At 37.4% G+C, this 15992-nt stretch overlaps 1 protein-coding gene and 1 long non-coding RNA gene across 3 annotated transcripts in view; one reads left to right on the forward strand and one right to left on the reverse strand.

The window, feature by feature from the left end:
- LOC129534401 (uncharacterized) overlaps positions 1-2328 on the reverse strand; it is a 66015-nt gene extending 63687 nt beyond the window's left edge. Inside the window, exon 1 of the long non-coding RNA XR_008680998.1 lies at positions 2149-2328. This is a non-coding gene — a long non-coding RNA (uncharacterized lncRNA). The remainder of the gene's footprint in view (positions 1-2148) is intronic.
- CDKAL1 (CDKAL1 threonylcarbamoyladenosine tRNA methylthiotransferase) overlaps positions 1-15992 on the forward strand; it is a 695935-nt gene that overhangs the window by 501578 nt on the left and 178365 nt on the right. The window lies entirely within an intron of this gene.

The following is a 15992-nucleotide window of genomic DNA, read 5'->3' on the forward strand; positions in this document are numbered from 1 at the left end:
GACAATCAGATCTCAATAAATATTATTTATGGAATTTGGGTTTTCTTTCTTAGAAAGGGAGCTAGTAACTCTTTCATTGACTCATTGATGTGTATTAAGTGCCTACTTTGTGTCAGGCACCTGAGCTCTGGACTCTGGGAATATTGTAACATGAAAGACAAGCATGATTACTGTCCACAAGGAATTTAATTGGCCTAGTGGAGAAGATTTAGAAATAACAAGCAGTTATAATGGAACATTAAAAAATACAAGGGAGTTTGGCAGCTTGGAAAGGCCACTGAAGATACTCTAACTTGAAGGAAGCTTTCCCGGAGGAAAAGTTCTTTAAGTAGAGGCCTGAACAGAGGAGAGTTTAGCTCTGTCAAATAGATTTAGAGGAGCAGTAAGAAACATATTCTGTGTGTGGAGGCCAGTAGGCTAGAAGGCATGGGGATTTAGGAAGGGAATTGAAGCTCAATGGTGCTGAACTGCAATGTGTGGGATACGGAGCCCCTGTGATAGATTCTGTAGGGGTCAGACTTCTGAGCACACAGCAGGGCTGGGGGCAGAAGGGAACAGAATAATCAGCACACACTATAAACCTAGAAGATATTTAGCATTTTAACAGAAAGCAAAAATTTTTTACAAAGGTATTCAGAGATCTCTTTTTTGTACCAATCTGAAATTACTTTTAAAATGGTCATTCCTTTTTTCTTAAACTGCTCTAACTTATCATAGCAAGTTTGTCCAACCCACAGCCCAGGACAGCTTTGAATGCAGCCCAAAACAAATTTGTAAACTTTCTTAAAATATTATGAGTTTTTTTGTGATTTTTTTTTGGGCTCATCAGCTATCATTAGTTAATGTATTTTATGTATGGCCCAAGACAATTCTTCTTCCAGTGTGGCCCAGAGAAGCCAAAATATTGGACACCCCTTCTGTAAAGGTTAATTTGAAAGATGGCCAGTGTATAAGGCTTTTTTCAGTTGTCCATTTATTTAATTTTTACTTTTCTCATCTATGAATGGAGAAAATATCATCCAGTATATCTAACGCTGATTTCAGTAATAGCATTACCTACCTAGGTGTGAATATTCAAGAGCCAGTATTATATATTTATCCTCACATTCAGCTTCTTCATTGAGAGCTGAGTCTTCAAAAGCTGCCTGCACATTTATTGTGTAAGTCAGGGGTCCCCAACCCCCAGGACACGGACTGATACCAGTCCATGGCCTGTTAGGAGCCGGGCCACTCAGCAGGAGGGGAGCAAGCATTACTGCCCAAGCTCCGCCTTCTCTCAGATCAGCTGTGTTATTACATTCTTACAGGAGCACGAACCCTATTGTGAACTGCGCATGTGAGGGATCTAGGTTGCACGTTCCTTATGAGAATCTAACACCTGATGATCTGAGGCGGAACAATTTCATCCTGAAACCATCTCCCCAAACCCCCAAGTCCATGGAAAAAATGTCTTCCAGGAGACCGATTCCTGGTGCTAAAAAGTTTGGGGACTGCTGGTATACGTGGTATAAACTTAACACATGATGACATTGATATTAATATTAGGAATTTCACTCAGCAATTAGTTTTCTTGTTTCTGTACTGTTAACCTAATGGAGAATGGGCGAGCCATCATTACCATTACCTTTAACAGCTCAACAGTAAGCTTTATTGATAGTGAGAACCAGGATAAAAATTATCACCTTGTGGAATATGGAGAACATTTACAGGTCAGTACCTTTGCACCTGTATTTTTGTTATGTTTATTTCCTCACTAAACATTGAAGAACTTCAGAGTTCTAAAAGGCTTTGATTAATTTTAACTTTTGGAAGCATTTCTATAAAATATGGAATCAGAACAGTATCGTGCCTGTAAGAATCACTCAAATTTTTTTTTAGAGAAATGCAAAGTATGATTGAAACATGGGGGACTGAGCCATATGAACTAATGTCAGTCACTAGACATGCCATATAATTTTTTCTATTTTGTTGTCTACTATTCCATTTTTTCTGTCCATGCATGACAGTTTTAATGTTGTATGTGGAAGAGTTGTGAAAAATTAGTGTAGTTTCAGTGGCTGATTTTGTGCAGTAAACATTAAGTCAGTTCCCATGAACAGCCCCCTGGTGCAACCCTTAATAAATGCAAACTTTATTTTTAGTACTGACCTTTCGTAATGTGAGCCTTGATCCATTGAGATGCTGTTCACTTTTGATGCGTCTCCAAATCCCTTTTTTTATGCATTTTAAATCAACACACGCTTGCTCTGAATTTATGCATGTGGATAGACGGAGATGTAATTTAAACACATCTGTTCAAATATGCATTTCAGATCAACTTGGTGCCGATTCTCATAATACGATGGAGTTTTTGACGGGTATTATATCCCTAAAGTACACAACAGATGGTATTTATTAGAGACTGAATAGAAATGAAGTTTAAGGATGTTGAGCTTTTTGTCTTAAGTCACTCATTTTTTAGTCATAAAAAATAATGGGCTGAAGTCTTGTACCCCTATGATAAAGCTTTGTGTGAGACTGTTTTCTTTGAGATGAATGTCTCTCAGTCAAGTTGAGATTAACTATATATTTTTGTTGAGGAGACACCATCACCAGGAAAATTTAGATCAGAAAGGGGTAAATAATAGGTTATTACCAATTAGATACTAGCTACAATTAATACTTAAGTTGTGTAAATTATGGATTTAAATAGATTGAATAGCTTCACTAAAAATTCGTATTTAGGCACATATCAATGAGTAATTTCAAATTTATTAAAATATTATTATACTTCAGGGTCATTATTTCAGTGCCTAAAACAATATTTTAAAAGTAATCTTCAAAGCTAACTTTTTCTCCCAAAATACTTATACTAAGAATAAATGACATAATATACCTATGATATACTGGCCTAAAATTAGTGTACGGAAATTAATTGCATTGAATAATACATAGACATGCATTGTTCTTTCCCTAATTCCTCACTTCCCTCTCTTTTTCAAGCATTGTGCCCGCATCTGCCTTTTTGCCCACACCTGAAGATGAGAAACTGATAAGACTGCAGTTGCCCATAGATAGATGATAAGCCCTCCGGGAGGGACCAGTAATTGTTGTAATTGTTGCAGGGTTTTCAGAGCTGTAAGAACTAGTTCTTAACACTTATTTTTCTCTCCAGAGCTTATAACATTGGGAACCAGTTCCAAAAAGCTGGATCAAGGATAAGAAACAAAATCTATATATGCATACCTTTTTCTTGCATTTGATAGGAAGCTGTGTTCTCACGTCTGCAATCAGATGCAAGTAAACCAGACTGAGATTACTTGCAAGCTATTATTGACTTCTATATACAACACCACAAATAAATCTTTTTCTCACAGATTTAGAGAGAGTGCAAAAGGAAACAGGTGACTTGTGAGGTAACCTGCCGTTATGTTAGGCAGTAATAGAAAACATTTTAAAATATTTGAAATAATATAATTGCTTTGCACTGGGAACACGTACATGAATAAAAGATGTTAGCAGGTGTCCTACTAGTATGGAATCTCAAGCTGTTGTATTTATTGGAAATATCCACACCATCAGCAGATTTAAATTTGTAAAAAGTAATCGAAACAGAAGGAATGAATAAAAAAACTCAGGCTTAAATCATGTAATTCCTTTAAACCAAATTTTCAATGTAATAAAATGCAGTTTTTGTATCAAATTACCTTTCTATCTTAGATTTTTTTTTCAATGTTACTCTGAAAATCTTTTTTTTTGTATTCTGGATTATTTTCTTTAAAATGCTTTCTTACACAACATATAATACTTGCCTATCGTATTTGGTACTGGATGATTTGATAAAGGTTTTTGTATAGCATTTAAAATTTTTGATGAATAAGGACTTAATGCTTAGTATATCTTTGGACTGTAATTTATGTGGTTAGTAGCATACAGTCTGGTAAAATCACGTAACATCAAATCAAAGTCCAAAGAAACATTTCCTTCATGTTTCATGTGTATCAGTAAAATTGCTTTTGATAAAATAAGTTACATGGATAACACAGGTTTAGCTATTTACAGAGATTCTCTTTTCAAATCGTTGATGTGGGACTTAATTTTGAGGGACATATTCTAAGGGTAGAGGATATTTGGTATGCATTTTGAATCTGGTAAATAAAAAATAGTCATCTAGAATGCAATTTGTTTCCTGGTGAAAGTGATTTTCTTCATTTCTTTTTGTGCTATTTTTATCCCTTTAAATGTTTTAACTGCCAGGGAAAATTTCTAATTGAGGCACTCAAGTCTTAATCCATTTTGAGTCTGCTGCAGCTCCTTCCCAATGTCTCTTACAAATTAAATACATAAATCCCATGTATTGGTCTTCTATCTAATATTTTAACTGCACACCCCCATTTCCCACCCACCCTACTCCACCACCATACCACCATTCACCCCTGTCTCTGCTTCTCTACTAACAAACACTGTTTTAGAACCTCACTGCGCATGAAGCACCAGGGAGGTAAAAGCTGGATGTAACGTGGTCCCTGCCCTACCTGCACTTATAGTTCATCCCTTACACAACTAACACCTCTCTCATGGCACTGGGTACTCTGGGAGGTGTCTTGGTTAACAGCCTCTCCTTCCAGTCACGTCCAAGCTTAAAATCCTAGAATCATATTCACTCCCTTTTTACTGTCTCCACTTCCTTCTACCACCACCCGCCTCCACTCAAGTCAGTCACCTAATCAGCCACCATTTCCAATGATTACACCTCTTCTTACACTCCTTCCCCTACCTGCCCCACTGTCACTATCCTATTTGATACCAATACTATCTTGTATTCTGTCATGTCTGTTTCATCGATCTCATTCTTAAGATATTTCCAGAATCATCTTACTGATGTACAGCTTCAAACGTTTTCCTCCCCACAAAAGCCTTTGATAGCACCTTTTCCCCAGACTTCTATATGCTGGTCCTAACCTCCTTGTTAGCTATGTTACAATACTCCCATTCGTAGGCCCTGCATCCTATGGTGTTTGTTGTTTGTTTCTTTCTACCTGAACACCTCTGCTCTGGCTTTTCTTTCTGCTGAGAGTATATAAAAAATAGACATAGAGATAGTAATAGTACCTACTTTATGGGAGTGCTTAGGAGGACCACGTGAGTTCATATATGGAAAGCACTTGAACCTCACACAAAATGCATCTTAAATGTTTCTCATAACTCTTAATGTTATTATCACTACCACAACTACCACTTCTACTGCTACTGCTGGTGTACACCTAACTTAGCGGTAAGTGAGGTTTTTGAGGGAAGGTATAGCATCTTATTGTCTTTAGCACATAGCACAGTTATAGAGCATAGAATGTCTGCCTTCCATGATATTGGTTAAATTATCTGTTAGTTTAATTGATGGTGTTGATTAATTGAATTTTCCTCAGGACCGAAGCCCAAAGTAAGTCTTCTGCCCACATCACATATATGTGTGTGTGTGTGTGTGTGTGTGTGTGTGTGTGTGTGTGTGTGTGTGTGTGTATGTATAAATGATTCAGTATGAGGGGGATCTACGTGAACATTTAAGGTTCTTTCAGGCTCCAAAAATCTACGTGATGCTGTTTCTTCATTTCCATTTTACTCTACTTAGAGATATTTTGTATGCAACACTTGTAAGGATACTCCCAAGACTACTCTTCTCTCCTTTTGCAAAAAGCATGCTAGGCTCACTTAAGAAAAAACTCATATCTTCATGCTTTCATCATTTGTCTCTGCGCTTTTATGGCTCTGAAAGTTATTCATCATCCCTATTTTAGTGACATTACACGCCTTTGCATTTTGCTATCTCAGAGTCATTTCCTTGTTACTTTCTGTCGTATTCGGTTTATTTATGTTAATGTCTTTTAAAAGTATCATCATGGAATTAAAAGCAATTCTTATTCAAGGCTACCTGGAGAATGTGACTTTGTCTTTAGCAGGAAATCACTTTGTACAGGAAGCGTATTGTCACAGTGTATACAGCACTGTGTCTTGGACCTTTAGCTGTGATGAGATATAGTCATTAGTTGTGTTTTGCCACCCCAGTTTTCTTCATTTGCTTTTCTGATCAGAAGTTGATTTTGTTAAATCTGTTTGCTAAAGGAAATGTTTGCTGTAATTGGAGCTACATACATAGATTGAAGTGGAATATAAATTCTATTGATGTCACACTTTGTTTCAGTTAATTTAAGCACATTCTACATTAGGAGGGCAATCTGTGATCCTGTTATACCATGTTGTACCCAAAAACCTCTGTAGTTTTTCCTTTCATCTTTTCTTTTTCCTCCCTGTGTTATTCTTTGATTTTATCTTCTCTAAGGCCCATAATTCTCTTTACTCCTCGACATCTCCTCATCCCACCCTTCTCTCTTGTACTGAGCCTGGCACAGTTGGTCACATTACTGTTTACCTCCACTGGTGGCTAGAAATCCTGTTTAGCCCTCTATTACACTCTGATTCTGCTTTCTTGCCTCTTACTTGTAAGTATTCAGTTATCATTGATGGGATTGAATCAAATTGTCTTTAACTCAAGCCTTCATTCTAATAGACTTTACCACTCTGATACCTGGCTGGCTAATAGCATCACACACATTTATACACTTGCTTCTTACGTTGGTGGTCACAGACAAAACTTTCTCCTTTACCAGGTTCTCTAAGATCATAGCCCAAAACCCTTTCACAGATGCCAAAATTGTTATTAATAATGACATTATTGTTAATTTTTATAAATGCTAACTTTATGTTGACATAGTATAATCATTAGTATTTATAGTTAATAAATTATTAATCATTCTTCTAAATATTCAGTTGAGCTGGTTTGAAAGGCAATAGTTTTCAAGTCCTGGTTTCTCCATGCAAACACTTCACTTTTCTAAACCTCTGTAAGCTAGACATATCCCCCTTCCTTCTCAGAAGGTTGTTTTGATGTCTCCGTGTCTTAATCCATTTGTGCTGCTGTAACCAAATACCTGAGACTGGGTAATTTATAAACTATAGAAATTTATTTCTCACAGTTCTAGAGGCTGGGAAGTCTACGATCAAGGCACCAGCAGGTTCAGTGTCAGGAGAAGGCTCATTCCTCACAGATGGCACTGCCCGGCTTCTTCAAATGGCGGAAGGGAGGGAGGGACAAGAGAGAGTGCTCCCTTTTATAGAGAGTGCCCTTTTATAAGGCTCTGCCTTCATGATGTCATCACTTCCCAAAGACCACACCTCTGTTAATACTATAGCATTGCGGATTCAGTTTCAACATAGATTTTGAATGGGACACCATCATTCAAACCATAGCACTTGGCGAAATAGCACAGAAAAAGGACTATAGCATGTGACCTTCTTTGGGTTTTTATGGTCATTAGCTAGATCGGAATGATATAGCAGGCAGGAATACTTTGGTTTGTGTGCCTGGCAGTGACTGTTCAGGACTTGGTATCAAGCACCGCTATAGTTATCTAAATAATCCTCAGATTCTTTTGCCAAAAATGATGTAATCAGTGCTACTTTCTAGACCTTGCATGGTTTGGGACATGAGCATGAGGTAAAGTGTTAAAAATTAACAAGATGTGTTTGTTTTCTCCCTGACTCTGAGTCAGGGGCTAGTTGTACCTATTAACATTTCTACTCCCATGGGCACCTGTCTCCCTTTCCCTTATTTAGAGGCACCACTGAAAATGTGCGTGATGAAATCTGAACTTGCATGAATATCTCCTTGTTGGCTGCTAGCACAGATGTGTTATCTGGTGAGGATTTTTCCTAGATTTCTTTCCCCTGGCTAAAACAGTAAATGCATAAGTAAAGCACTAGGAGTCAGAGATCCTAATCCCAGGCCTTTTCTACTGTAAACTAGCTCTGTGTCCATGGACAAGTGACCTTATCCTCAGTGCCCTTGTTTTTTAATATGAGAATAACAATCTAATAATGGAGGGGTGCTGAGAAAATAACTTTATGTGGGTATTTTTATTTAGCGGTTGTGTAGGTCATCCGATGGCGTCTCAAGTCACTGTTCAATGACACCTGATAGTTATTGTTTCTGAGAAAGGGGGCCTTTTGGAACAAATGCATCTGGCACTATTCAACATTCACTGCCCTCCATCAGTGGGAGGCAGCTTATTATTTCAGATCACAGACAGGAAGGATTCAGATCCTGACTCTGCTGCTTATTGCTGTGTGACATTGGGCAGCTTACATAACCTTTCTGTGTGTCCACTGCCATGTCTGTAAACTGAGGAAAATATTGCATATCTCACTGATTACTCTGAGGATTAAATGAGTTGATATATGAAAAGAGTGCCTTCCACATTCTTGGTTCAGAGAGGCTGGTGTTAGAAGATGCCACACTATTAACCTGATAATTAGCTAATTCACATGTGACTAATGTTATTTCCTTCCCTCAGTGACTTTGGGGATGGTTGCAGTGTCTTGATATTCTGTAATATAGCGGCTTTGTTCTTAAGTTTTAAAGTGTTTCTTGGCATAGGGTCAGCTACCACCAGCATTCAAGCCATACCCAGCATTCCAGCACTGCTGCCTGGGTATGTAAGAAGAAGGGGGCAGTGCGTAGTGGGCTCCCTTGGAGCCGCTGTTGTGGCAAGAAGGGACTTTGGTCACTCACAGTCAGGAAGAGTCTAGGAGTGCTTTGCAGGTCAGTGAAGCCTGTCCCAGGCAGTGCTCATGGCTGTGGGGAGCTGCGAAGCAGGCACAGCTGACAGGCCAGCCAGGCGTGGTGTGAGACAGAACGGAGCTGCCCCTTTTGAGGCAGAGATTTTGGCCAAATGTGGATCCAAGAGGCAGTGTCATAAAAAGTGACAGGGCCTTCACATAAAAGCTACAACGTCTAACAAACAGACACATTTCATGTGAGTTTCACAGGGAAAGGGCTCTTGGCCACCTGCCACCTCCCTGCCACAGCAGCCCCCATAGATGCTGACTGTTGAGAACCTTGTCGAGAACATATCATCCAGTTAACAAATGAGTTTAGAATGACGAGACTTACACCCTTCAAAAATAGACGCAAGCAACTGTAACCTAGAATTAGAATGAAATCTCCACTTCATCTCCTCCTCGTAAACCTTGCTTCAACCAAAGACTCCATCTTGTACCCCTTTCCCCAAAATTTTAACTGAAAGTTGCAAATAAATTCAAGTTGTTCAAAATAAGCATTGACCAAATGTTCTGATTAATTCTAAAAATAGAAATTGAGCTTGAAACAATTCTTAGTTAACTGATTTTTTGGTTTTTTTTTTAAGAGATGGAGTCTCACCATGTTGCCCAGGTTGGCCTTGAACTCCTAGGCTCAAGTGATCCTTCCGTCTCAGCCTCATGAGTAGCTAGGACTACAGGTGTGTGTTACTGAGCCAGGGAAAGAGAAAGTGGAAATTCAAAGGGCTTTGTAGATGACAGCTTCTCTTTGGAGAAAGGCTAGGCAGATGCTGCTGAGAAGCCAGGCGCTGGAGCCAACTTGTACTGCTCACAATGATAGTATCCCCTTTTCCTAAAGAGAAGCCATCATTTACAAAGCCTTGTGAATCTCCACTTTATCCTTTCCCACCAGAGCTAACCTCTAGGACGTAAAGGAAAATATTGAAATTGGTATTAGTCAAAACAGGGATTAATCATTGATCTCTTGGTGAATAAAGCCTATTGCTTTATTAAATTCATGTATTCGTCTTACTGTCTGTTTTTCCAAGTTCTCCCAAGCATTTCACCTTTAAGTCAGTGGGCACTTTTATTGAGCCTCAACTGTCTATGTGGCTGTTGCCTCATTACTACAGAGTGTAGGAATGTGAATATGACCCCATCCTTGTCCACCAGGTGCTTACAGTTTATTAGGAGGCATAAGGCAAGAAAACAGATGTAAAAAATGTCAGGAAGATCGTAACAGGGACATCATAGAGGTAAAAGGAGGGACTGTGAATGAATTAAGATGCTAAGAGAAAATCAAGAAAAATTTCATCAGAGAGGTGGCCCAGGGAATATCAGTAGTATGGATAGGGGATTGTACAGTAGGATTGCTCAGAGAGGAAGTATTCTGATTTCAGTGAGTAGTTTGGATAGGGGATTGTACAATGGGATTGTTCAGAGAGAAAGTATTCTGATTTGAATCATATCAATCGGAATTGGGTGGTAATGGAAAGGTTGATTAGGGCTACATTTTGGAGAGCATTGTATATACCCACTGGCCCTCAACTCACCCTGGAGTGTTCCTGGGAGTTCTTATCAAAAATTAGAGTCATGGACCTGGTTGGTTAGAATCTCAGCAGATGATAAATAACTTTGGCTTTGCAGACCATGCAGTTTCTGTTGCAACTGTCACAACTACATTCAACTCTGCTTTTGTAGTGAAAGCAGCCATAAACAGTATGAAATGAATGAGTGTAGCTGTGTTCCAATAAAACTTTATTTACAAAAATCAGACAACAGCTGGATTTGGCACATGGGTTGTAGTTTGCCAACCTCTGACCTGATCAGGGTAAACTGAATGCGGGGAAAACTGAATTTAAAACAATAAAACACAATAAGAAAATGTTCTCAACTCATAAGAAATAAAGTAATTATAAATCTGGGTTTTGATTTAAAGGATTTTATAATTTCTAGTCCATAAATATAGCTTCCGGTTTCTTTCTCGCTTGCTCTGTGTATGTGTGTGTATATATATATATTTTTTCCAATTTGTATATATCCCTATTCAGTATTATTTATGATGATGCTATACCAATTGCATTTTAGGATGACATAAAACTTGAAATGTAATGTTTCTGAGTGCTATTTTTTGATAACAATACTTCCATTAAAAGTAATAATTTGCCTAATTTCTTAATAATGGACTGGATATTAGAGGCAACTGCATTTTGACTGTATAATTTTATAAATTATTCTTCCCGAGACCTGATGTTTAGTTACCTTCCAGTTATGTTTTCCCATTAAAGAATGCCATGATCTGGGTTTCAGTCTCTAAGTGGTTTTTTTTCAAGGTTTAATTTTAAAAGATTTAAGAAACTTGCCTAACTTTGTAGATTTTGCCCTGTCCTGATATTCATTTAATTGGTTCTGCTAATGTGAAAGCCCTTTCAAATATGAAAAAAATAAAGCAAGAGAGAAAAGTTGATTATTTCTGTAATTGGATTTTTTTCTTGAATAAAATGATTTCACCCACTTTATCTTTCTGACTTAGGGGTGGGGGTGGAGGATGAGCTTTCTTTTATATTGTAGTCAGAAGCAGACAGAAAAAGGTATAGTCTGTTCCAAGGTATCAGAATGGCAGATGGGTTTGGGTTGTAATTAATTACTGATGCTGAATGTACTCTGGCCCCTACTTTCATTCTCAAACTTAAATTTCCACTGTGTGCAAAATAATTCCATCGAGGAAGAATTCTAATTACTTCAGTAATTATCATCTTATCTCTAAATGGAATTCAGACATTTGCTGTAGTTTATGAATGTTAGAAATGTTTCATTTCCTTTTCACCTTGAATAACAGAAAAATACACATTACTGAATTCAGCTTCATTGAACCTTATAATTCATGTTACCATAGAAACAGAAAAACTCATATAAGAATTGTGTTAGCAGTACCATAGATAGTAAATACCTTCACTTTAACCAGCAATATCATAAAATGATTTTAATAACAGATGTGTAAAAATTCTGTGAAATTTAATATGGTTTCTTTTAAATACTATAACAATATTATCCAGTATGCTTACTTTTAATTTTTAAGGCAATATCTTTGGTCTTATGTAAGGCTTTGTGCTTATTCCAAAATATTTGCTATGGAATGCAAGCATAGTGTTACAGGATAAAAAACTTATTTAACATGGTATTTGTTTGATTTTTAGTTAGCAGTGATGATTCATTTGATCTGTGCTTGAAGCCAAACGATATATTCTGGATTTATACCAGGCTTAGAAATGTAATGGATGACACTAAATTCTTTGGTGTCATCTCATCCAGTTGTCTCTCATCCTTTTTTTTTTTAGCCTATTTGACAGCCACTTTTCTAAGTGTCAGAAACAATTTTTCCATACACTTGATCAGTTTTTACCACAAATATTTAATAGTTGGAGTTTGTTGCATTTTAAATTCTCAGAATATTCAGAAATTTGCAGAGCTTGAGCAAACCATTTGCCATTTATTCATATATTTCTTCCTTTACTTATGTCATACATTTACCTAGTTTACTTTAAAAAGGTAAAATTGTACCAAATTTAAACTGAATAACCCATCTAGATTTTTATTTTTGCTTATTAAAAGTTTTATTACTTTCAAAGAGAAGGAATCATTAAAAAACTAACTGCTACTAAATTTTTTTAGGGAGATACCTTGAAAGGCTATCTTTGATTATAAATATTATGTATAATTAATATGTTAATTGTATTTTAGCATATAGATTTTGCCTAATATTGATTGTAGGCATTTTTTTTCTTGGTTGCCTTGCAAACCGGGGACCTCTGGCTGGCAACGCCCTGCCTGGGCCACACTAGTGTGCCCCAGCCTGCCTGTGTTATAGCTTGTACCTGTGTTTGGCAGTTCCCGAGCTCTTGTACTGCGCCCAAGAAGGAGGATACACTGGACATTGAAGAGTGAGGAAGGCAGAGAGAAGTTTATTGAGCAGTGAAACAGCTTTCAGTCAAGAGAGGATGTGGGGATGGTCCCCTACCCGAAGGCAGAAAGTTCCTTTCTTGTGGCTGGGTCTGGGGCCTTTTATGGATCAGAATGGGGAGTGCTTGCTGATCGGTTTGTGACTATGCAAAAAAGGTTAAAGCGAAGACACCACTCAAAGGTGGGCATGACAGTGTAGAAAACCAATTAGGAAAGGGTAGGTGTATGTAGAATAGATGAAGGGTGGGGATCAATCAGAGGAAAACGTGCCAAACAGGAAGACACATTCTCAGTCCAGTCCAAGGATTTAACTTGTAGCTTGGCTTTCAGGCTTTAAACTGTCTTCCAGCTTGGAGGTGAGGTTTCACTGGGGACCTGCCCCTATCTGCCTGTCACTATCAATATTTGAAAACAATTTCTTCAAACAAGAAGGTTTAAACTTCTCTGTAAAGGCCAGAAATGTTATAAGTCTACTGTGAAAAAGATCACGTTTATTCATTTATAGGAATACATGTATTTTTATTATATTCAGTTTCCAGACAAATAGGATCAAGGTTTTTCTGTGCCTTTTTCTTATTAATTTCTAGTTTATTGCTTTATTCTCATAGAAGGTGACCTGTGTAAATGTGGTCTCATTAAACTAGCAGAATGTGAACACTGGCTGGATCACTTGAGCTCAGAAATTCAGGACAAGCTTGAGCAATGTCGTGAGATCTCATCTCAACAAAAAATAAACAAAATTAGCCAGATGTGGTGGTGCACACCTGTAATCTCGGCTACTTTGTAGTCCCAGCTACTTGGGAGGCTGAGGCAGGAGGATCATTTGCACCCAAGAGATAGAGGCTGCACTAAGCCAAGATCACACTACTGCACTCCAACCTAGGTGGCAGAGTGAGACCATGTCTCAAAAAAATAGTAGTAGTAAGTTTTGTTTTCTGTGAACTTATGATCAGCCAGTGCTTATGGTACATCAGTGCTGTGAGCACATCAGTGATGTAGGTAAGAGATAAGGACTACCCTGGGTAGTGATCAGAAGCTTCAGATCAGATGCTTCCTTTACTATTTATTGATTCTGTGATCATGGGCAATTTACTGTACCTCTTTCCCTAATGGCATTTTCCCCCTTTCTCATGAAAACTGGATTAGAATCTATCTTATGAGAAAGTTATATTAAACAAGATGAAGTTGTTAACATATTGCCTGGCACTTTTATTAGTATTATTATGTAATATTAGTATTACATAATAAATGACAGTTGTTATCATCTCTCTGACAAGGTTACAATAATAAAGCTAATACATATTAAGCACTATATGGGAAGCACCATCCTGAGCAATTAGTACATCTATTACCTCATTAATCTTATCTATGAATACTTGTACTATATCCATGTTATGAAAGAAGAAATGGAAGCATCTAAGGCTGAATAGTTTGCCCAAGATCATGCAGCTAGTTAGTGGTAGAACATCTTAGTTATGCAAGGAAGTCGTTTCTCCCAGACAGTCATATTAAAAGAATAAGAATGAATGCCCGGGTCACACTAGACTTTCTTTGTCTTAGTCACTCATTATGGCTTTTCAGCCCTCATCTAAATGTTTTAGTGTTTTTTCTGTTTTTAGAGCAGTTAATTTAAGAAATTTTTAATAAAATTATGAGAATAAATTTAGAGATGCTGAAAAAATCTGAAATTTATTTGAAGATGTTGAATTGTTTCTTCCTAAATTTTCTCGTTCAATATAAATAGAATGATTCCCTATTGTTATATGATGTTTTACTTGGGAAATAGATCCATGCTTTCCTTCTTCAAGTCCTTCATGATTTCATGCTCTGAACGTAATTCCTTTATTCCTTGCCTTTTATTTTGCCGTTTGTCCCGATTTGTCTATTTTTTCTTATTAGAGGTGGAGTCTAGCCCTGTCACCCAGGCTGAAGTGCAGTGACACGATCACAGCTCACTGCAGCCTCAAACTTCTGGGCTCAAGTGGTTCTCCCACCTCAGTTTCCCGAATAGCTGAGACTATAGACACACACCACCACACCTGGCTAATTTAAATTTTTTTAATTTTTTTTTTTTTTGTAAAGACAGGGTCTTGCTTTGTTGCTCAGGCTGGCCATGAACTCCTGGCTTCAAGTGATCCTCTTTCCTTGGCCTCCGAAAGTGCTGGGACTACAGGCATGAGCCACCACACCTGGTCCTTTGTCCACGTTTAATTCTTTGACTACACCTGTCAAAGTTCAACTATTAAGACTTCTTGGCCGGGTGCAGTTGGCTTACACCTGTAATCCCAGGACTTTTGGAGGCTGAGGCAGGAGTATCACTTGAGGCTTCAAGTTTGAGACCAGCTTGGGCAACAAAGCAAGACTCTGTCTCTACAGAAAATAAATAAGAGAATATAATTGAGTCTCACATAGTAAGTGCTCAATAAGACTTCTTAGAAGAGTATGTTATGGAAGATTCATGCTATCTGTCTTCAGAAAGGTTTTTTTTTTTCATTGTTAAGTCTGTAGGATAATTTAGAGAACACAGAATATTCATTCAATGTAAGTGTTTTGAAGATTTTTAGTAAATTAATGCAGTTGTGCAACTATCATCACAATTCAGTTTTAGAATGCTTTCATTCTGTCAAAAATTTTTCTAATGTCCAGTTGGAGCCAATCCCTGCTTCTACTCACAGTTCCAGACAAGACTGATTTGCTTTCTGTCTATTCTAAGTCGTCTTCTAGATATTTCTTATAAATGGAATCACAATAAGCAATCCTTCGTGTCTTTCATTTCCTTAAGAATGTTTTTCAGATTGGTTCATGTTGGTGCATATATCAGTAGTTGGCTCTTTTTTATTTGTAAGTAATTTCCACATATGAATATGCCACATTTTGTTATTCATTCAACAATTGATAGACATTTGGACTGTTACCAGTTTGGGCAGTTATGAAGATTGCTACTGTGAAAATCCAAGTACAGGTCTTCGTGTGAGCTTACATTTTCATTTCCCTTGGGTAGATACCTAGAGTAGAATTGCTGGGTCACAGTAAGTGTATGTTTAACTATTTAGGAAACTGTCAGACTGTTTTCCAAAATGACTGCACCATTTAAAATTCCCACCTTCAATGTATAAGTGCTTCAGTTTCTCTATATGCTTACTAATATCTGTTATTTTTTTTTCAGTCTTTTCGGTACAGCCATTCTACTGGATGTGTGGCATTTTACATGGTTTTAACTTTCATTTTTCTGACTAGTGACAATGTTAAGCAAATTTTAATGTACTTATTAGCTATTCCTATATCTTCTTTAGTGAAGTGTTGGTTAAATCTTTTGCCCATTGTATCATTGTGTTGTCTTCCTGTTAGTGAGTCATAGTTCTCAATATAGTTTGGATACAAGTCTTTTTATTGGATATATGATT

Source organism: Gorilla gorilla, chromosome 5, assembly GCF_029281585.2.
Source record: "Gorilla gorilla gorilla isolate KB3781 chromosome 5, NHGRI_mGorGor1-v2.1_pri, whole genome shotgun sequence".
Taxonomy (NCBI): Eukaryota; Metazoa; Chordata; class Mammalia; order Primates; family Hominidae; genus Gorilla; species Gorilla gorilla.